We start from the raw sequence: 24,191 nt of genomic DNA, 5'->3' as shown, positions 1-24,191 counted from the left end.
TGACAAAATTTTATATACACAAGATGATGTCGAATTTACATTGTTCTGGAGATGTATCAAGAATGGTTAGTGGATAACCCAAATATTCTAAAGTTTTGGAAAAATAATGGTGGTTATTCTTACGAGTCTTACACTATTATGTAAAATTGCTTTTAGTGAGTTAAAAATTTATGTTGGTTGAATGTAAAGAAGCAAGAATTCATGTTTGTTGTATACAAAGAAGCAAGTTAAGGACACAATTTTTTTTCTTACTAATTATTAATTATTACATATAATAAGACTAAAACATCATTAAGGATGACAATCAATTAGAATATCTAAAGAAAATGTATGAAAAATTGAACTTCATTCTACCTAATACAATTAGAAAGATTTTAAAAAGCCAACTATTAAAACAAACTAATCCTAAATATTCCTTCCTAAAACTAATTACATGAATATGTCTTCTTGGTATGAGGAACCAACTCCTCTCAATAGATCCACTCTCCTAATAGTTCATAACATGGTTCTCCTAATAGTTCATAATATGCTTCAATAAACTACTATTGACTTCCATAGAATTTACATTGTAGAGGTAAAAAAAAGGCCCTCTAATATCACCACAAATCCAGTGAGACCATGTGTATACCCTAGTAAATATAATTACCTCACTTAACTCATGGTTAATTTTTTTAAAAATACATATGATAGATTAAGCGAGGATATATTATATGTATTTTTTGGTTAAAAAGGTTAGAAAGACAAAATGAGGGTATTAATGGGTAAATGTCTATCATCTTTGCTAATTTAGGTTGCACATTCTTATGCAAAAAAAATCTATACTAAGGATTATAATTTTTTTTTATTATTTGGCTTCCTTCCACTCGTTTTCATCTTTTTTAAGATTTAAGTATATTGATAATGATGATGTGAGGAGAAGAGGGAGATTGAGTCTCAACCAAGTCCATCTTTATTTTGAATTTCTTCATGGACATATTGTAGAGTGAGATCCTCGAAATAGTATTTTGTTGGGGAATGTGGATCTCTTATAAGGACTGCATGAGGTAGGCATTACCACCTTCTTTGGGGGGCATGACCTACTTCATCTTCTAAAATCCTCAAGGCATCATCTAAATGTGTAATGGTCTTCTAGTGTCTACCTTCCGAAATTGGAGTAACATGATGGTTCATAGACAAAATATCAAGGATGACTTCCACTTTGTGTAACGTCTGTCTCTTGCTATCTTCCCAAATTGGAGGAGAATCTTGGTGAATGGACAAGTTATCATGGATAACAAGGATGTCTCCTACTTTAGGGACATCAACCTATTTAAGAGAGGTCTCCTACTTTAGGGACATCAACCTATTTAAGAGGTTGTATTATTTCTCCTCTCTATATGTCTTAATTCTTTTTATTTTAATTCTTCATTCCTGGTCCATGATGTTAATTTCATTACTTTTACATACCCCATGTAGGGAGTGGGATGTAAGAATGATGGTGAGAAATGACACTTTTATGGAGGTAAAACTCACACAATTGTTGTCTTTCTTAGATATTTTACTTTGATATTGATAAGGTGAATTCATGAAAGTCATGTCACATTTATTCAGCAAGGTTATCTAATAGGTCCTTCTCACCTAAAACACATATTATATTCTTCAAAGCAATTTCTTTCCAACATGTTGTAGAGCATGCATCATCCTTAATAATTGTAGAAATGGAATATTAAAGCATTTTATTTAATAAAATGTTTATATTAGGTCGATATGATGTATATATATTAGTCACAATTTCCTATTTTTGTTATTTTATTTTAAGATTATTTTTTCATAATTTATTATTTATAAAATTCTATATATTTTTAAGGAAATGTTTATTTCCTTCACCAAAATATATTATAAAATCTCTTCCTAATAAGTGGAATCATTTCATGATTAGCTCATTAAATTTTTTAAGAATAATTATTTAAATATTTCAACCTCTTAATGTATAATCTACATAAATATATTTAAATCTTGTTTTTTCATCTCTTAATATATAGATAAATTAGAGAAATCAATAAGACTTCACATTCCTTGACCTTGAGCAATGCAGTTTTACTTAGAAAATCTAACTAAATTTGTACACGTTAATTAAAGCCATTTAACATTAACTATAATCCATTATTTGTGATATTAGTTATTTAAATAAAATTTTCTTTCTCCATTATCTATTTTTATTTTTATTTTAATATTAATTTTTTGTTTTATTTTTATTTTTCCCCTGTTAAATCTAAAAAATAAATCATATTTCTTCATTTATAAATTATCAATCATAAAATAAATATATCAGATTAATAAGTTTTGTTTTCAATACTATTAAAGAACTTTTGAACGACTATCATCATTGTACACGAGACCACTTATTAAGAAGCAAAAGGCTGCATTCGCTTTCCTGGTGAAAGAGATATAAAAAATAAAAAACAAGGACAATGCCTATTTCCTAAAATGAGTTGTAAATGAACGGACACAACATATGGAAGGAAAGTTATTAATACAATGAACCATTAGGAATACTAGCTATATCATCTCTATTTCCGTGCTTTATCTTTAGAAGTTGTTATGATTGATTGTGGTGATTTGTCATGCTTTTGTAAGCTTTCACAAACTCCAAGCATATCAATAATCATTATTTTTATTTTTTATTTTTTTTAACTTGAATGAATATGTCACATGGAAATCACTCTGCAAAGGGTGCAGAATTAGGCTCTGATAATCATAATTATTCACATGATTGATTTATGACTTATGTTTAGAGTTTATGACTAACATCATTACTTACAAACCAAGGTATTAATTTAGGTGACATTTTGCAAAGTGTTGGAAGATTTTATTATTGATAATTGTAGCATTGGTTTCCATTATATATAACAGTGCTTCCATTGTTTCTTAAATCAAGACGATCAATTCAGTTCTATTCTAATAACAACAGAAGCATTAAAGATCAATTCAATCATATTCCAATGATAAGATAAGCATCGTAGAAAGCACAGAGTGGCATTATAGAAAGCAAAGTTTGCTAGCGTTGCCACCAGGAGGGTCGTGTACTTTAGCAATGTTGTCGAGTGCTTTTTTACCACATTTTTATCGTTTGTAGGGAGTGAACAACATACATTTAATCTAAACACAGCCCCAACCGGAAATGTCCTCCCCAAGCCAAAAGACAATTAAAACGACGGTTTTGGAGAAAAGATAGATCGAGCCAGCGAACCACTTCAGGAAACGACATAACACAAGTTTTATTATTATTATTACTATTGATGTTTTAAAGTTTGGTTATATATGATTTATATACTACAAATATATTTTTAATATATATATATATTTTAAATTCATTAAACAATAAATAAATTAATGAATATAATTTAATAAATATAATTTAATACCTTTTAATATTAATATTAATATATACATGCTACTAAATTTACATGGAGATCGGTGAGTTACTAAAATATTCTAAATCTTCAAAATAACATAATTTTTCACCCCTAACTCAAAATTAGGTGAACTTCTAGTAGTCCTAAAGATGTCATGAGAAATTTTTCAAGGAGAGGAAAGCAATGAAACCATCAAAAATAGAAGCGAAAGAATGACAAAATTACTCAAAATAAAACAAACCAAATGATTTAAGGAATTCAAGTATAAAAATTTACATGGAAGGCCCCATAATTTAGAATAAAACAAAGGGAGATGATGCCTAGATAGGCCACTTAGACTACAACTATATTATATTAATACTAATTGAACTGTTGTTTCATATTTTATATTAAGATATCATTGTTAACTAAATTGTTGCTTCATATTTTATGTGGTTTCACTACTGTTAACTAAATTGTCCTTCCATACTCTAAAGAAGTAGAATGCTAATCCCACCAAATACATGTAACTTGAAACACTAAAACAAATGCACATTTCTAACCCATACAAATGCATGTAACCTAAAATGCAGAAAATAACAAATGCATGTAAATAATACTTGAAGTGTACCTTTTTTTTGAAATCTTACCAACCTTAGCCCAATTATGTACAAAGACACAAAGAATAAAACCTACTAGTAACATCCCCTAGAATAAAACCTACTAGTAACATCCCCTAGACTGTGACTATATTGTATTAAATTTCATATTTTAAGATGTTGTGTTAGTGTTAACTAAATTATTGCTTCATACTTCACCCAAGAAAATTGTTAAGCCCAACAAATGCATATAACATGAAACAAAAACAAACAAATGGACATTGTTAAGGAAACCAAATACATGTAACTTGAAACACACAAACTCACAAAAGCATGAGAAACAAAGCAAGAAAAATGAGAAAAATATGATTCAACTTGAATGACACTGAAAATAAGTTATTTGTAAACTAAAAAATGTACTTACCAATTTCACTCTATATTTTTCTTATTTTTGTTGAAGACTTTAATCTCTATATTTTTTTCTTTAGGCTTTTGTACAACTCTACTTGATAACAAGTTTTAGAGCTCTTTGCAAAATTCTACATTACTAATGGATTGTCCAAATGCACCTCCACTTTTCAAGATCAAGTCATGTTTTAATATAGCATGAATCCCACAAAGTCTGCTATGTAATCCAAAAAAAAAATTAATATTGAAGGTATGTTAATGATGCAAATTAGATTTTATCATCAATGTTGTTAAATTCCCGAATTACAATTTTTTAAATTAAATTTATATGTACACTCCCACTAAAGTGAAAAATAAATTTTTTTAACTAAATTTTAATGTACATCTTACCTTTATTTTAATTAAATTTTGTTTTTCTTGAAACAATAATTTTTATTAAAAATAAGACAAACTAAATATATCATTGTATCAAGATTTCATTCTAATTCTTAAAACATACAAATCACACATGTTATACTTAAATTATTACTTTCTAATAAGTTTTGTAACATAAATCTTCACGCACTTGCCACAGTCCACTTGATTTTTTTTGGTGTACTCTTGATTGAATATATATATATATATATATATATATATATATATATATAAAATAAATTAAAATATTAGAATAATTTTTACATTTTATAAAAAATATTACTTTATTATAAGATAAAATGTGAACAGAATTGAAAAGAAAGAGTTGTAGCTCTCAGGTGTGGTCTGCACCTGGAGACTACACTCATCAAACTTGAGAGATCACTCTCGTCCACTCTATTCTTCAATCAATCAAAGATTACATCAATAAATACAATACTAGGAAATAGGAAGTTGCACCCAAACCCCATAATTATAGGAACTAATCCTAAACTAGGGAGAAAGTTACAACAATGTAACTATTTTCTCCATTAATAACAAAATAATATTAATTATTCTCAACTCCCCCCCTTAATGGAGAAAGGGTTCTCCTGAACTCCTAGCAACTTTCTAAACAATTCAAATTTCACTCGTGCAAGAGGCTTTGTAAAAATATCAGCCACATTGTCACAAGTTTTACAATATTCGACAACAATTTATTTTCACTGTATTTTTTCTCTAACAAAGTGAAACTGGGTGTCTATGTGTTTGGTGTTTTTATGAAACACTGCATTGTATGCTAATTTGATAGCGCTCTGGTTGTCGCTTTTGATAGAAGTGGGTTGCTTCTGTTCTTTTCCTGCATCGTTAAGAAGTCTCCTCAACCAAATTGCTTCACATGTTGCTGCACACAATTCTTGATATTCAGCTTCACATGACGACAAAGCTACAGTACTTTGTTTCTTGCTGCTCCATGCAATTACCCCGGAACCTATGTTAAATGCATAACCTGTGATGGACCTCCGATCATCCAGGTTACCTGCCCAGTCTGAGTCTGAAAAACCTGCTAGAGTAACATCAGATACATCAGTGTATAAAATACCAAAATGAACAGTACCACAAAGATACCTCAACACGCTTTTTGCTGCTGTCCAGTGACTTTCACGCGGTTTTGACATGAATTGGCTTAATACACTAACTGAGTATGCAAAGTCGGGTCTGGTTATTGTAAGATATATCAGGCTACCAACCAGCTGTCTGTACATTGTGGCATGTACCTCCTTAGTGCCATCGTCACTGCTCAATTTCAAATTTTGCTGCAAAGGTGTCGCTGCTGATCTACACCGATCCATCCAAAACTTTTCCAACAGATTTCTCGCATACTTCCCTTGGGTAAGAAAAGTTTGCCCGGTATCTCTGAATACTTCTAATCCCAGACAATAGTTAAGGTTTCCGAGATTTTTCATCTCAAAAACTTGTGCCATGAGCCTTTTGATTCCTCGGATTAAGTCATCTGCATTTCCTGTTAGAATCATATCATCCACATATAGAGAAATCAAAATAATCTGCCCTTGATTATTGTACTTGGTATACAAATTTGGGTCATTTAAGCTTCTATGGAAACCATACTCTATAAAGAAAGAATCAACCTTTTCATACCACGACCTAGGTGCTTGCTTTAAACCATATAAAGCCTTTTTCAATCTGCAAACAAGATGTTCCTGCCCCTGCTTTACATATCCTTCTGGCTGTACTAAGTAAATTTCTTCTTTTAAATCACCATTTAAAAATGCAGATTTAACATCAAGCTGGTGTAATTCCCAATTACATTTAGTAGCTAAAGCAATAAGCATTCTAATTGTATTTAGCTTTCCTACAAGTGCAAAAGTATCATCAAAATCTATACCTTCCTGCTGTGAATATCCTTTTGCAACCAACCTAGCTTTTAACTTATATATACTTCCGTCTGCATTCATTTTTGGTTTAAACAGCCACTTGCTTCCTATAGGTGTTTTATTTTTAGGCAGCTCTACTAATTCCCAAGTATTATTTCTAAGAATTGATTCCATCTCCTCATTCATTGCAGCTCTCCATTCCTCAAATTGACTAGCTTCTTTGTAATTAGAGGGCTCTATAATGTTCAAAAACTTTGACATCAAAGCATAGTTCCTCAACTTCAATGGTAATTGAGTCTTCCTACCTGACCTTCTTGGTAGGGGACTTACCTCAAATTTGTTTTCTTCTGCAATAACTGGGCCTGCTCTTCCACCTTCTTGCTGTTCTTATTCATTCTCTTCTTTCTGCTCCTGTTCCTGCTCCCTTTCATCCTCGATGCTTTCCTCCAACAGCAATGGAATGTGCCAATCATCTCCAACATCAGCTTTCCTTTCCTGTACCTGTTCATGAAAGACTACATCTCTACTTGCAAATGTCTTACGAGACTCAGGATTGAACAGTTTGTATGCTTTAAACTCTGTGCCATAACCAACAAAGATGCATTTCACTGCCTTAGGGTCTAGTTTCTTTCTATCACCTTTGGGTACATGTGCAAATGCCTTTGACCCAAAGACTCTTAAGTGATTTACTGCTGGTTTAAATCCATACAAGGCTTCAAAAGGAGTTTTGAAGCCAAGAAACCTAGTAGGACTTCTATTTTTCAAATATACAGCAGTATTTATCGCTTCTGCCCAAAAAATATTAGATAGACCCTTACCTTGCAGCATGCTCCTTGCGCACTCTACCAGTGTTCTATTTTTACGCTCTGCAACTCCGTTTTGCTGTGGTGTGTGCGGCACTGTATACTGCTGAACAATCCCGTGAGATTTGCAGTATTTCATGAATCCCTTTGATTTGTATTCTCCTCCTTGATCAGATCGGAGAATTTTAAAACATTTTCCAAACTGTCTTTCCACCAAGGTTTTGAAATCTATAAAACATTGGAAAGTATGACTTTTCTTGTTTAAGAAATAAATCCATGAATACCTAGTGTAGTCATCAGTAAACAACAAAAAATAGTATGTTCCCCTAGCGACTTTTTCTGCATGGGACCACATACATCAGTGTGAACTAGTTCTAAGATTTCTGTTTGCCTCCTCCTATCATGCACAGGGAACTGTTCTCTGTGCATCTTTCCTAAGGCACAACCTTCACAGTTTAACTGAATGTTACGAAAGATGGGGAGACCTTCGACCATACGTTTCTTTTGTAATAACATGAGATCTTGCAGATTCAGATGACCAAACCTCTGATGCCAGAGTTGTTCAGCTGTCGACTCTCCTGCAACCATGGCTTGCTTTGATATACTTTTTGCATCCAATCTGTATAAGCTTCCAACTCGCATACCTGTTGCAACAATTTCATTTCTGCAATCCTTTATCACACAGTGAGTCTTGAAGAATTCGACATGCATATCTTGATCAGCCATCATGGATACAGATATCAGGTTTTTCTTTATTCCAGGTACATATAAAACATTTGAAAGGTGACTAATTTTTCCATTTGGTAACTTAACTGAAATCACCCCATGACCTTTAATATGATATCCATTATCATCCCCTAGATATATTTTTGATCCATTTATAATTTCTTCAAGACTGTCGAAAAATTCTTTATTACCTGTCATGTGGGAGGATGCTCCGGAATCGACATACTAGATGTCATCTTCATTTGATGCAGAAAGGGCACAGTCGACTGTGAACAGTCGAAATTAATGACTGAAGTCTTCTTCTTTAACAAAATATCCTCTGTGTTTTGGATTTACCTGTCTCCTCCTTGCCTCATCAACCTGCTTCTTATAATAACAATCTCTCTGTATATGACCCTTCTTTCCACAATAAAAGCATTTCTTTTCAGAATGATTTGCAAGCATACCTTTATGAGAATGCAAATTCTTCTGTGATGTTCCTCCTTTCTGGACTGATTGCTGCTGTGACTGCTTCCCTTTAGATAGTCGTCGTTTTTCCACCAGCGCAAGATCGTCACTTTGGGGGTTCAGATTCAGATTCTGCCGTCGCTCTTCCTCTTGCTGCAAGATCGCAGTGAGATCATCAAACGTGGGTGTTTTCTCCCTTGCCGAGACTCCAGTGATGAAGGTTTGGAAATCATCACACATCGCATTCATTGTAATTGCAACAAGATCTTCATCAGCCACCGCCACTCCAATGGCCACCAATCCATCTTTAACATCCTTAATTCGCGCGACAAATGCAATAGCAGACTCCCTTTCGTCCATCCTCATTGAAAATAGCTTGCTTTTCAGAGCCAAAACTCTGTTTGTATTCTGGGTTTCATACAGATTCTTGATTTTCATCCAAATCTCTGCGGACGTTTTACAGTCTCTGATGTGTGCAATGACATTGTCTTTCACAGACATCTTTAACAGGACCTTGGCCTTGTTTTCTCGTTTTTCCCAGTCTTCCTTCTGTGTGCTCGCAGTCGGCTTCTGATCATCGCATGTCACTATAGTCCAAGCGTTCGCACCTTCGAGCAGGGTCTGGATCTTAAACTTCCAATTCGTGAAGTTAGACCCGTTGAGTTTACCAGACTCATTAAGGTAAGATTCCATCGTATTACTCATTGTGAATCTACTTAACAACAACAAAAAACAATACCTGTCAGATCGATCTGTCACCTCTGCCACCGATCTGTAGTGTCTGGCACTCCCGCTCCAATGAGCAAATTCGGCGTTTCCAACACAGCCGAAACAATGATCTGATCACTATTGATCCGATCCACCTCTCCCAGATTGATCTGCCACTTCGCTGATCCTGCTCTCCCTGCAGATCGTCAAACGAAGTCGAGGTTTCCCGCAGATCTCCTCTGGCGCTTTCCCGATCTATCTCTCCCGGACGGATCTACAATTCCGCCAATCTGCACTGTTTGCAGACCGCCAAACGAAGTTCACGCTATTCACAGATCCCCTTGGCGCTACCCCGAGCGAAAAATCCGCGCTAATTCAAAATCGCTTAGGGTATTTTAATTGGCGCGACTTTCCCAGTAAAATCCCGCGCCAATCGGGCTTTTTGGCGCTCTGGCGCAGTTTATTCCTCAATAACCGTGCTAATTCCTCTATTGGCACGACTGTCAGCGCAAAATCCCCGCCAATCCGTGAAAAATCCGCGCCAAAACTTTCGAGTCCGAGCCAGGTGTTCTGAAGTCCACCTGCTCAATTTTCGAGCACAGAGCTCTCGCGTACACACAGCCACAAAGGCGCTTCAAGCCACACCGGCAAGCTAGCTACTACAGGCACTTCAACCTCATAGGTGACAAAAGATCAGGCTCACTCAATCTGAGCTCTGATACCAAGATAAAATGTGAACATAATTGAAAAGAAAGAGTTGTAGCTCTCAGGTGTGGCAAGCACCTGGAGACTACACTCATCAAACTTGAGAGATCACTCTCCTCCACTCTATTCTTCAATCAATCAAAGATTACATCAATAAATACAATACTAGGAAATAGGAAGTTGCACCCAAACCCCATAATTATAGGAACTAATCCTAAACTAGGGAGAAAGTTACAACAATGTAACTATTTTCTCCATTAATAACAAAATAATATTAATTATTCTCAACTTTATATTGAATAAAGTAGAGCAATTTTTACGAATTTTGGAAAATCAACTATATTTATTGCCAATGTTGATTTGTATAATTCTTATTATGGTAAAGATTAATAATAAAAATAACTTTGCTAGTCTTTTATTTATTTATTATAAAGATGGTACACCAGAATTGACAGAATTATTTTTTAAATTTATATTAATAAAATACCCTTTCCAATACCATTAAAAAAAATTGCAAGCATTATCATTATCGTTGTACAGGAGAGCGCTTATAAAAAGGAAAATTAAAATTATTAAGGTAAAAAAAAGTCTATTTACCAAAAGATACAAGGACGATGCTTGTTTCTCAACTCAGCCATAAAAGAGAAAAGCTACCTTATATATTAAGGATACTAGCTATATACTTTGTTTAAGTTGTTCTCGTGCTTTATCTTTAAAGAAGAAGCTACGATTGATTGTGGTCATTTTTGATGCTTGTATAAGCTTTCACAAACTCCAAGCATATAAATCATTATTAGGTTTTTTTTTTTAATGCTTCTCAACATCATTGAAAATCTTCCATAAAATTACATTTAAGAAAGATGTTCCAATAATATAATAAAGCTCCAATAATTATTATAATTATTGGAATGATTGATCGATTCATGATTTATGCTTGATTAACATGATAAAAACACCAATGAATTAAATTGTCTAACATTTTCCAAAGTGTTCGCCTTTCCTTTGACTGACATTATGTTTGATAATTGGAACAGTGGTTTCCTTATATATAGCATTGTTTCCGAGATTAATATGAAGAATTCAAATTTATTCTGATGATAACATATGCATCAATATGAATTCAATCATATTCCAATGACAAGGGAAACATCGGAAGAAAGCAAAATTTGCTGGCATTGCCACCAGGCGGGTCGTCTGCTTTAGAAGCAATTTAGTTAAATACTTTTTTATCACATTTTTATTGGTATTGATTTTTATCCTAGAACGCAGAATCGTAGAAACCAAAGTTTGCTGGCGTTCCCAGCAGTAGGGTCCTCTATGTTAAATTTTTTTTGACCACCATTTTTATTGGTGGTAGGACTGAATGACATTTAAAAAAACACAGCAAATGTCATCGGAAAGCCAAAACACAATTCAAACAATTCTCTTAAAGAAACTAGACATCCCAAATCTATGCGATAGATCTTTGATTTCATCTCTGAGCAACGGGCCAGTGAAGGAATCTGAAAACGTACTGTCCATCTTGAAAATTGATAGCAAACACATGACATACTGTCCATACTGAAAATTAATAAGAAAAGAAGTACTTCAGATTGGTTACTTTTTTTTATTTCTGTTATAAATATAAAGAAATACGTTAATGGCTTAAAACTCAAAAACATTTAGTAAAGTTACGAATGTATCCATTGGTATGTGATCAATGAATTATTTTAAGTGACAAAATTGTGATCAATGAATTATTTTAAGTGACAAAATTTTATACACACAAGATGATGTTGAATTTACATTGTTATGGAGATGTATCAAGAATGGTTAGTGGATAACCTAAATATTCTAAAGTTTTGGAAAAATAATGGTGGTTGTTCTTATGAGCCCTACACTATTATGTAAAATTGCTTTTAGTGAGTTAAAATTTATGTTGGTTGAATGTAAGGAAGCAAGAACTCATGTTTGTATGTTTGTTGAATATAAAGAAGCAAGTTAAGGATACAATTTTTTTTCTTATTAATTATTACATATAGTAAGACTAAAACATGATTAAGGATGACAATCAATTAGAATATCTAGAGCAAATGTATGAAAAATTGAACTTTATGTTAGGATATTCCGACACATAGGATATAGTTAAGTTCAACTTGGTCTAGTATAGAGTTAGGTTAGAGTTAGGTAAAGTGTGTTTCTTTACCGTTGTACATTTTGTGACTTACAATCCGACGGTCACGATATGTAGTGATCCGACGGTTCACTCTCACCTCGGTATTACCGACACTTGATCCGTGGCTTGACACCCGATTGGTCCATGAGTTCTATTTAAAGCGCATGGAGGGTCATTGTTCGGGTAATCCATGCATGAGAGAAGCTTATGTAAATTTTCATTCTTTGATTAATAAATTGCCTGTAGTACCCACGTTGGGACAGGCCGTGGACTGTTTCCCTCCTTGCACTCTGAGGGTTTTAACCACGTCAAAAATACTGGTGTATTGATTTGAGATCTGGTTGTGAGCGGTGTCCTTTTGGTATTCTTTCTGTGGAACTTACCCTGTAAATTCCTACATGGTATCGGAGCTATTTGAGGGCCGCGTCCGTTGGTGATCCAAATCTGAAGCCGGTAGAACTGCATGTGGCTATCGTTTCCTAGATCTGTTGTTTCTGACTGCTTTCGGACCGAGAGGACTGCTCTGTTGCGTTCGGAGCATCTGTTCCAGTGAGGAACCGCTTTCGTTTCACGCGAAAAGGTTTCCGGTAGCCCTAGCTGCGTCATTTTTCAGATCGGGAGGTATACAGTGTTTCTTTTGCAGTTTACTGTTATTTTCTCTCTGCTTATTTCGGTCTCAGTTTATTTAGCCTTTTTTTTTACCGGATCTATACCTTTCATTTCTGCATATGCTCTTTGCCCTGCGACTCTGTGCGATCTGGGCAAATCAGAAACAGAAAGGAAGGATTTTTCTCATGCGTATGCTCTTTTCCCTGCACCTTAGTGTGATCTCGGAAAATCAGAAACATTGAGAAAAATATTTAGTTTTTCTGCTAAAGCTAACTTCGAGATTTTTTTTAAAATTTCTAGTTTTTTGGCTAAAGCTAACTTCGAGCCGCAAGGTTCGTTTTTCTTTGCATATTCGTGTTGGGTTTTGTGTTTTGTAGGGAAAAAGAGCTTTCTCAAGGCAAGCACGCAAACCAAGGCCCCCCCCCCCCCCTCTCTCTCTCTCTCTCTCTCTCAAATTTTTTGTATAGATCAATTGGTTCAAATCTATTTTAAGAGAGTAGAGGTCTTGGGTTCAAGTCTCCATTTTGTGGGGGCGGATTTTTTCATTCCCGCACATTCGCGCACTTTGCCGGCAACGTCAACAATTTTTTTTTCAAAAAGCCATAACTTCTTCATCCGGAAGCCTTTTTCAGAGCCGTTTTTTTTAAAACCGCCTATTTTTTCGAGATCTATCCGTTGGAACACTTACTTTCAGCATCTTCATCTTCAGTTTCTTTTAAAATGGAAAGTCCATGCCAAGTCATTCTTGACAGCACTAACTACTTCCAATGGGTAGAATACATGGAAGATTTACTTAGAAGTAAAGGTCTCTTCAGAATAGCCACAAACCAAGAGAAGAAACCAAAAGATGAAGACAAGGCGGCAAAATGGGAAAATAGACAAGATCAAGCACGTGGTTTGATAGGGATGTCTATTTCTCCTGATCTTAGATTCCACATTGCAGGACTTGAGACTCCTCATGAAGCATTAGAAAAACTTGCTAAAGTTTTTGGGATTAAAAATGAAATTAGAGCCCATCAACTTGAAAATGAGCTGCTTACTTTGGATCCTAATAATTTTTCTTGCATTGAAGATTTCTTGTCCAAATTCAAGACCCTTAGATATCTCTTGCAAGGTGTTAAAGTTAAGAAAGAAGATGGTAACCTTATTTATTCCATCCTTACTAAGTTGGGACCAGCCTACTCTGTATTTGTTTCCACTTTCCATTCTACAAGGGAAGCTTTCATTTGTCAAGGACAAGACTACAAGGCCCCTTCCTTTGACTCCTTTTGTGATTCCTTAATAAGAGAACAAGAAAAACTCTTACACCTTGGTCTTCTTAATCTTGGAAACTCTTCCACGAAAGCGTTAGCCGCCCAGCAGCAACCAAATTCAAAGAATCCTAAGAAGTCATATCCTCAAAAGAATGGTCCTAAACCATCTCAGCCTCAAAATGAAAGATCATTTCAGCAAAATGATAAGACCAATAAAAACAAATGGAAGAAGACTGATAGACATTGTAACTTTTGTAATCGAGATGGCCACTTAGAATCTAAATGCTTTAAGAAGATGGAAGCCTTGGAAGCCGCAATGAAGAAACATAACATCCATGTGGAGCCTACTTCAACTTCAACTTCCGGAATGGCACTTTCTGCATCTCATTGTCAATCATCTCAGTCTGGTTATGCATTAAATGTATCTTCTTCTTCTTCTCATTCTCATGAGTGGCTCATTGATTCTGGAGCCTCTTGTCACATGGCCAAAAACCAAGCCATGTTTTCTTCTTTAAATGATTGTAACACCAAAAATATATATATTGGTGATGATAGATCTCTTAATGTTGTAGGGACTGGAACTGTTCATCTAGACAATGGTCAGTTTAATGATGTATTATGTGTTCCAACCTTATCCTGCAACCTTCTATCTGTCTATCAGATAACTCACTCAGGTGAAGGTAAAATTGTTGAATTTTCACCTCATGATGTTGTAATCAAGGATCTAAAAGATCCTAAACAGATTCTAGCTACTGGTCTTGCTGATGATTCCAAAAGGTTGTATAAGTTTCACAACTTTGGGTCATCCAATCTTCCCTCAGTATTTGTTGCTCATAATGATGAAGTGAGCAAACTTTGGCATGAGCGATTTGGTCACTTAAACTATCGCTCCCTTCAGCATCTATGTAAAGAAAATATGGTGACAGGTCTTCCTATGGTATCTTGCAGAGATGGTGTTTGTTCCGGATGTGTACTCGGAAAACATCATCGGGACAGTTTTGACAAACGTGCCTCTTGGCACGCCTCAGCCCCTTTACAGCTTGTGCACAGTGATTTATGTGGTCCTCTTCCTGTTGCTTCATTCTCTGGCTGCAAGTACTTCTTAACTTTCATTGATGATTTCTCCAGACGCACTTGGGTATACTTCTTAAAACTCAAGAGCGAAGTATTTAACACTTTTTTGGCCTTCAAAGCCTTTGTTGAAAAACAATCTGGACATCAAATTCTTAAGCTAAGAACTGATAATGGTGGAGAATATGTTAAAAACACATTCATCAACTTTTGCACCGAAAATGGAATTCAAATGAAACATACTGTTCCATACACTCCACAGCAAAATGGTGTAGCTGAAAGGAAAAATCGCACCTTAAAGGAAATGGCTAATTGTATGCTGCAATCTAAAGGACTCAGTCTTAGTTTTTGGGCCGAAGCAATTAATTGTGCAAATTATATAATCAATCGCACTCCTACTAAGGTTCTAGAGAATATCACTCCAGAAGAAGCTTGGAGTTCCATTAAACCAGATGTAAGTCACTTTTGTGTGTTTGGAAGTGAAGCATGGGCCCATATTCCAGATGAAAAGCATAAAGCTTTAGAACCTAAGAGTGAGAAATGTACTTTTGTCGGATGTTCTGAAGATGTAAAAGGTTATAGACTTATTCCATTTAAGTCCAAAAATGTTATCATTAGAAGAGATGTAAAATTTGATGAAAATAAATCGGCCTGCGAGCCTAGTCCGGCGGATGTGCCACCTCTTCCTATCTCTTCTACTTTTGAAAACCTTTCTTCTTCAGATGATGAAAGCGAGGATGATAATCCTCCCCCACCTTCCCAGGATCCTCAACTTCCAAGATGGGTCCGTGCTACTCGGGATGCAGCAGGTGATCTTGCCGGTGATCCTACAGATTAGCGACGTACACGTTCTCAGTTTGAAAGAGCCTCTTCTTTACTGGCTCAAGCTCCAGTAAATCATGATCCTGACACTTTTGCAGAAGCTTCAGGCCATCCACATTGGGAAGCAGCTATGAATGAAGAATATCATTCATTAATGACAAATGATACATGGGATCTTGTTCCTCTACCAAAGGGACGCAAACTTGTTAGATGTAAATGGGTTTACAGAACCAAGTATGGACCAGATGGGAAAGTTGATAAACATAAAGCTCGTCTCGTTGCTAAGGGCTTTTCACAGGTCGAAGGCATTGACTACACTGAAACCTTCTCCCCTGTTGCCAAAATGAACTCTATCCGCCTTGTTCTTTCCCTTGCTGCCTCTTTAAAATGGGAAGTCCATCAAATGGATGTTAAATCTGCCTTCTTGCATGGGGACTTGCAGGAAGAAATCTATATGGAACAACCCATTGGCTTCATACAAACAGACTCCAGCCTTGTTTGTCGACTTAAGAAATCCCTTTATGGCCTCAAGCAAGCTCCTCGGGCTTGGTATGCCAAAATGGATAGCTTTCTTTTAGAATCTGGCTTTTCTAGGTGTCATTCTAACAATACTGTCTACACCAAGAAAGTGGGCAACTCTCTTATCATCCTTGTTCTTTATGTTGATGATCTTATTCTTACTGGTAGTGATCCCAACCTTATAAACCATGTGAAGTCCAGCCTTAAAAGGAAATTTGAAATGACAGACTTAGGACACTTACACTATTTTCTCGGTCTTCAAGTCTTGGAATCCCAAGAGGGTATTTTCCTTTCCCAGTCCAAGTATGCTTGTGATATTCTTCGTCATTTTCACATGGAAGACTGTAAGCCAGCCCCTTCTCCCTTTCAGTCTGGAGTCAAACTTTCAGTCTCTTGTACTTCTCCTGAAGTTGATGCTACCTTATACCGTCAACTTGTCGGAAAACTCTTGTATTTAACCCATACTCGTCCTGATCTTTCCTTTGCTGTTGGCCTTGTTGCTCGTTTTATGCAAAATCCCCGTGAAAGTCATTGGAAAGCAGCTAAAAGAATACTTTGTTATGTTCGAGGTACAGTACAGTTTAGGATTCATTACAGTGCCAAAGCAGCTCCTCTGTTAGTTGGTTTCACTGATTCTGATTGGGCTGGTGACCCTGATGATCGGAAGTATACTGCTGGTTATGTCTTCACTCTTGGTTCAGGACCTATTACATGGGCTTGTAAGAAACAGGCTGCCATTTCTCTTTCGTCAGCAGAAGCAGAGTATCGTGGTGCCGTGGAAGCTAGTAAGGAAGCCTTGTGGCTTCGTCAGATCCTATCAGAATTTGGCTTTGAGCAGCAGCATCCAACCACACTTTGGTGTGATAATCAAAGTGCCATTCAGCTATGCAAAGATCCAGTCCAGCATCAGCGCAGCAAACACATTGAACTACACATGCACTTCATCAGAAAGCTCATTCATGACCATGTTCTTGAAGTGCAATATTGTCCAACAGATGATCAGGTTGCAGACATCTTCACAAAGGCTCTCACAGAGGCGAAGTTCACTAAACTTCCATATATGCTTGGAGTTCAGGAAGTTGTCACTAAGGGGGGATAGGCTCTAGTGCCTCCTTCCTTCTCCTATTGTGTCATATTTGTAAATCCTTCAATCCTATCCCAAGTTGTTCTTAAGGGGGGATGTTAGGATATTCCGACACATAGGATATAGTTAAGTTCAACTTGGTCTAGTATAGAGTTAGGTTAGAGTTAGGTAAAGTGTGTTTCTTTATCGTTGTACATTTTTTAACTTACATCCGACGGTCACGATATGTAGTGATCCGACGGTTCACTCTCACCTCGGTATTACCGACACTTGATCCGTGGCTTGACACCCGATTGGTCCATGAGTTCTATTTAAAGCGCATGGAGGGTCATTGTTCGGGTAATCCGTGCATGAGAGAAGCTTATGTAAATTTTCATTCTTTGATTAATAAATTGCCTGTAGTACCCACGTTGGGACAGGCCGTGGACTGTTTCCCTCCTTGCACTCTGAGGGTTTTAACCACGTCAAAAATACTGGTGTATTGATTTGAGATCTGGTTGTGAGCGGTGTCCTTTTGGTATTCTTTCTGTGGAACTTACCCTGTAAATTCCTACACTTTATTCTACCTAATACAATTAGAAAGATTTTAAAAAGCCAACTATTAAAACAAACTAACGCTAAATATTTCTTCCTAAAACTAATTACATGAATATGCCTTCTTGGTTTGTGGAACGAACTCCTCTCAATAAATCCACTATCCTAATAGTTCATAACATGCTTCTCCTAATAGTTCATAATATGCTTCAATAAACTACTATTGACTTCGATAGAGTTCACATTGTAGAGGTAATAAAAAGGCCCTCTAATATCACCACAAATCGAGTGAGACCATGTGTATACCCTAGTAAATATAATTAGCTCATTTAACTCATGCTTAATTTCTTTCAAAATACATATGATAGATTAAGCAAGGAAATATTATATGTATTTTTTGGTAAAAAAATTTAGAAAGACAAAATGAGGGTATTAATGGGTAAATGTAGGCTGCACATTCTTGTGCAAAAAATCTATACTAAGGATTATAATTATTTTATTATTATTTCGCTTCCTTCCACTCGTCTTCATCTTTTTTAAGATTTAAGTATATTGATAATGATGATGTGAGGAGAAGAGGGAGATTGAGTCTCAACCAAGTCCATCTTTATTTTAAATTTCTTCATGGACATTTTGTAGAGTGAGATCCTCGAAATAGTATTTTGTTGGGGAATGTGGATCTCTTAGAAGGAGTGCATGAGGTAGGCACTACCACCTTATTTTGGGGGCATGACCTACTTCATCTTCTAAAATCCTCAAGGCATCATCTAAATGTGTAATGGTCTTCTAGTGTCTACCTTCCCAATTGGAGTAACATGATGGTTCATAGACAAAATATCAAGGATGACTTCCACTCTGTGTAATGTCTATCTCTTGCTATCTTCCCAAATTCGAGGAGAATCTTGGTGCATGGACAAGTTATCATGGATAACAAGGATGTCTCCTACTTTAGGGACATCAACCTATTTAAGAGACATCTCCTACTTTAGGGACATCAACATATTTAAGAGACAGTTGTATTATTTCTCCTCTCCATATGTCTTCATTCTTTTTCTTTTAGTTCTTCATTCCTCATCCATGATGTTAATTTCATTACTTTTACATACTCCATGTAGGGAGTGGGATGTAAGAATGATGGTGAGAAATGACACTTGTATGGAGGTAAAACTCACACAATTTTTGTCTTTCTTAGATATTTCTACTTTGATATTGATAAGGTGAATTCATGAAAGTCATGTCACTTTTATTCAGCAAGGTTATCTAATAGGTCCTCCTCACCTAAAACACATATTATATTCTTCAAAGCAATTTCTTTCCAACATGTGGTGGAGCATGCATCATCCTTAATAATTGTAGAAATGGAATACTAAAGCATTTTATTTAATAAAATGTTTATATTAGGTTGATATGATTTATATATATTAGCTCACAATTTCCTATTTTTGTTATTTTATTTTTAAGATTATTTTTCCATAGTTTATTATTTATAAAATTCTATATTTTTTTCCAAGGAAAAAAATCGAACTTTTTTATAAGGAATAAAAAAGTTACATAGCATATGAGTAAACATTCTGCAAAAACTGCATGAGAAGGAGCAAAAGCTCCTCTGAGTAAGAGCATCAGCATACCTACAGAACTCTATAAGACTCCTGTACCCGGCCTGTACAGCCATACCAAAAAAGAAACTGAAATCCAAGATGTCTCCTGGGTCTCCTTTCATGAGGAAAACAACCCAGAAAACGCATACAGTAACACAGTTCACAACCCGCTCTATCAAAACAGAGCATAACAGTATATAAAAAGAAACACAATTTTCATATGCCACCATTTTCATATAAAACCACTGATAAACTAGTGCATATAAGAATAGACAAAAAGCATTATATGTTTGGAGGGAGATCCGACACACGGATCTGATCCTGAAGCTGTTCGGTTATTCTCCATGCGCCCACAGCTTGCTGCATACCTTCTTTAGAAAGTCGGTCTGCCTCCTCATTGCTGTCCCTGTAGATGTGATCAATAAAAAATACATGAAACTGCAACTTTAAAGCTTGGATTTCTTCTAATAAAGGCATCAACATGTAATGCTGGCATCTATATTTTCCACTGGCCCAATTAACAACATTCATCGAATCTCCAAAAATCTGAACTGCAAGGATATTTTTGTGGATGAGCCAGCAAAGAAGGAGTTTTAAGGCTGAGAGTTCTGCAAAGTTATTTGTTCCCATCCCAAGGCCCACCGAGGCTTTTAGCGAGTGAGAAGCACTAAGATGAATACAAATCCCAGCTCCTGTGATATTATTTTGGGCTGCCCCGTCAAAGAAAGCCCACGGTATCCCATCTCTAAGACGAAGCTCCTTCCGCTGGTCATTTTTTACAGGACCATCCGGCTCAGGAATGCTGGCGAGAATGGCATTGCTTTGAATAGCAATAGCTGCCGCTGGGGTCGAAAATTCTCTAAAAATACTACGATTCCTGGCAATCCAAATGCCCCAGCAGATGATGGGAGGCAAGTTTCTCAGATTCTTCTCGTGGAAATGGTTCCACCAATATTCCCAGGCTGTGGACAAAACATCCCCCTCCCACCTAACTTTGGCGTTCAAGAGCTTTTCCGCTTCAATCCAGACTTGCTTTGTAAAAGGGCAGGCGAGGAACAGATGAGAAATGGATTCTGAATCTGCAAAACATAAAGGGCATCTACCAGGCCCCTGTTTAAAACGGGATTGAAGAATTTCCCAGGTAGGGATCTTGTTTTTTAAAGCACACCAAAAGAAAATCCTAGCTTTTTTAGGACACTTCAGTTTAAACAGAGGCTTTGCCCACCAAACAGGAGGATCCCAACCTTTTTTCTTCATCAAAAAATTGTACCCAGCCTTAGGAGAATATAGCCCTGTCTCAGCATGTGCCCAAACCAAGGAATCCGGCCTGTCCTTTATTCTAACATTTGATCTTCTAAGCTCCTGAAGAAAGAGCTGCCATTCATTCCTCCAAATGAGATCTATGCCTAAATCATCTTCAGTCTTCCAAGACTGCCCCCAAATAGTTGACTGATCCATGTTTGCTATCTGATTTAGGCTTTTGATTCCTTTATCATCCAGATGATTGAGCAATTCAGGAGATAGAGCAAAACCTTCACTGCATCCTACCCACGGGTCCCTGCCAATCCTCAAACATTCACCATTTCCAACCCGCCAAGCCAGACCTTGTTCAATTACCTTAAAAGCCTCTGTAGTGGCTTTCCAAATAACAGAACAGTTCCTTCCTTTTTTGTTTGGGCACCTAATCCAGTCTTCAAGAGGAGTAGGGTCAATGTACTTTCTCTTAACCACTCTAGTCCAGAGATTGTCCGAGTTAATAATTCTCCATCCTGATTTAGCTGCCAAGGATTGACTGAAGTCAATAGGACTTTTCAGGCCCCATCCACCCCAATCTTTTGGCCTAGCGATCTTATCCCAAGCCACCCAAGGAAGAACAGTGTCCTCTTTAGATCCAGACCACAGAAACCTGCTGCAAATCTGCTTGATTTTATGAAGAATCCCTTTTGGGATCCAAGTCAATGCAGCCCAGAAGACCGGGATAGCCTGAAGAACCGAGTTTACCAGAGTAAGTCTACCTGCCCGCGATAACCACTTGAAGCTCCAATGGGATATTTTTTGTTCAATCTTCGCTATCAGCCAATTCCAGTCCTGCTTTCTGTAGGAGGATGGTTTTAGCCAAAACCCAAGATATTTGAACGGCTGCTCCATATTACAGGTTCCAAAAGGCAAGTGAGATGCAATCAAGATCTCATCTTGTCTACTGAAACCTTCGAAGATTAATTGAGACTTCCTTTCATTTATTTGAAGCCCTGTAGCTTTCAGGAACTGATCAAGAATGAGTTTAATCTCTTTAATTTCATTTAAGTTCCCATTTGTAAACAAAAGAATATCATCGACAAAAAGTAGATGAGTAATGAACAGGTTAACAACAACTTCCAAACCTTTTACCAAACCTGAACTTTTGGCCTTTGAAATCAGTCTACTTAGTCCTTCTGCTGCAAGGAGAAATAGCAGAGGGGAGAGCGGGCAACCTTGACGCAGACCTCTTTGGCTTTTAAAGAATTGAGAAGCAGCTCCATTTATCAGAACAACAAAGTTTACGTTTGTGATGCATCCCATGATCCAATTTATAAAACCCACCTGAAAGCCTAGATGGGTCAAGAGCATCCTTAAATACGTCCAACTGACCCTATCATAGGCTTTGGAAAGGTCGATTTTGAGCACTGCCCCTTTCCTGCTTGCTTGCCTGATACTGTGAATAGTTTCCTGTGCTACCCCGATAGCTTCATGAATTTGTCGACCGTCCAGGAATCCAAATTGCTCCTTTGAAATACAGGAGGATAAAATAGGTTTCAGTCGTACCGCAATGATTTTTGCAATGATCTTGTAGATGGTATTGCACAGCGAAATAGGCCTGAAATCTTCAAAAGAACCCGGGTCTTCTTTTTTTGGAATGAGGGCTATGAAAGTAGAATTAAACGGACCATAGATTTCTCCTTTCACCCTAGACTCCTCCACTACTTCAGTAAGTTCTGCTCCAATAGATTCAAAAAAGTGGGAGAAAAGTTCTATGGTCCATCCATCGGGCCCCGGACTTTTATCTTTCGCCATAGATTTTATTATACTTTCTACTTCCTCCTTTGTCACTTCCCTAAAAAGATCTTCAGCATCTTCCTCCTCCACAAAACGAGGGAAAGCTTGGGCAGTTCTGATTACTTCAGGTAAAGAGATCCCCCCAGGGTCAGAGAAGAGGGATTGGAAATGGTTCTTTCCCATATTTGATAACTCTTCAAAAGATGAGGCCTCTCTGCCTTCAGAGTCCCTCAGCTTCCATATAGTATTTGCATTTCTCCGGCCCTTTGCATAATTGTGAAAAAAATTTGTATTTTCATCCCCCGCTTTCAACCAGATAGCTCTGCTTTTCAGTCTCCACTCCTCTTCTCTATCCAGTAAAATCTTAGCTCTACTCTTCTCCAGAGCCAGAATTCTTTCTTTCGATTCCTGAGATGCATAAGCATCAGTCTCTGGGTCTTCAAGAACCCCAAGGGCCTCATCAATACTGACTAACTCTTCGATTTGTTTTTTCCTCCTAGCTGATGCCCATTCGATGGCTGCTTTCTTAAGTCTTTTCAGGTTATCCATGAAAAGGGCTCCTTTATTCTCCGATTGCCCCAAACCCGAATGCCTCCAAGTATCATTGAAGAGTTTAGTGAAAGAGTCCTCCTGTAGCCAAGAGGCGTTAAATTTGAAAGGAGCAGCCGGCTTTGGAGGAGGTTTGGAGATTTCCAACAGAATGGGAAAATGGTCCGAGTTCCCCCCTTCACCCACCCATTGCCTGAACAAAGGAATATTGGAAGCCAACCTTTCACTGATGAGAAACCGATCCAATCTTTTTGCAATTCTATCCTCCCCCGTTCTTCTGTTCCTCCAGGTAGGTTTAGCTTTTATGATATTTACATCAATCAACTTGTGGGAAAGGAGGACATTTGAGAAGAAATCTGTCAGAGGATCCTCCCTCGCAAGAGGCCCCCAAGCTTCGGCTATCCCCAGAGAAAAATTAAGATCTCCCCCAATTATTAGATTTTTATCCTTTATCAGGCCCTTTGAGAGGAGGTCGTTCCAGAAAGAAACCCTACCCTGACAGGGGCCGTAGACATTAACAAACAGCAGAGGAATATCAAAATCAGGGGAAACAACCTCCAATCCCAGAACATTTGATAGACCCCAGAAATTTAACAACTTCAGTCTTCCTTCCTTAAAACCCATAGCAAGGCCTCCCGAATGACCGGAGGCATCAATAGCTATGAAGACCCAGCCCGGTAAGAAAGAGCGGAGAGCAGATTCAATATCAGCGCTTTTGCCCAAGGTTTCTTGAAGGAAAACAATATCCGGGTTATGACGCGAGATAAGGTCTTTTAAAGCCAGTTTTTTGGGTTTACTGGCTAAACCCCTGCAATTCCAAGAAAGACAAATCATTTTTTAACCACCTCAGGGGATTTTGCTGCTCTAAGCGCCCCAGGAATTGACATTTGTTTTCCATCAGCTACA

The sequence above is a fragment of the Pinus tabuliformis genome, chromosome 6 (genome assembly GCF_031772625.1).
Source record: "Pinus tabuliformis cultivar Carrire ecotype Pingquan chromosome 6, CPIR1, whole genome shotgun sequence".
NCBI lineage: Eukaryota > Viridiplantae > Streptophyta > Pinopsida > Pinales > Pinaceae > Pinus > Pinus tabuliformis.
The sequence above is the reverse complement of the archived record's forward strand: the minus strand, read 5'-3'. Positions refer to the sequence as shown.